The sequence below is a fragment of the Opisthorchis viverrini genome, assembly GCF_000715545.1.
Source record: "Opisthorchis viverrini unplaced genomic scaffold opera_v5_170, whole genome shotgun sequence".
NCBI lineage: Eukaryota > Metazoa > Platyhelminthes > Trematoda > Opisthorchiida > Opisthorchiidae > Opisthorchis > Opisthorchis viverrini.
Window position 1 is genome coordinate 1,034,455 of NW_008751826.1, and position 281 is coordinate 1,034,735.

The window sequence follows — 281 nt, forward strand, 5'->3', positions numbered from 1 at the left end:
CACACAGCCACCATGTTTATGAGCAATACGGGACACTGAGCGCCCATTTAGATGTTCTCAGGAAACATCCGAAAATACACACGTCAAAGACTCAGGCATCACTACCCAGTAACAAGGAAAAAACTGATGAAATGTGACCCAAACTATGGCGAAATACACACAAAGAAGTCCTGTGTTATTTTTCTTTTACACCTGATGGAATTTTCTGCACTGGCTGGACTGCCCCCTATGTTCTGAATGCTTGACATTGCGGGTAATGAAAAACGCACACCTTTTCCAAG

At 43.4% G+C, this 281-nt stretch overlaps 2 protein-coding genes across 2 annotated transcripts in view; one reads left to right on the plus strand and one right to left on the minus strand.

The window, feature by feature from the left end:
• T265_07414 (hypothetical protein) overlaps positions 1-281 on the minus strand; it is a gene marked incomplete at both ends in the record, with an annotated part of 39,480 nt that overhangs the window by 16,532 nt on the left and 22,667 nt on the right. The window lies entirely within an intron of this gene.
• The window catches only part of T265_07413 (hypothetical protein), a gene marked incomplete at both ends in the record, with an annotated part of 29,175 nt that overhangs the window by 16,329 nt on the left and 12,565 nt on the right, over positions 1-281 (plus strand). The window lies entirely within an intron of this gene.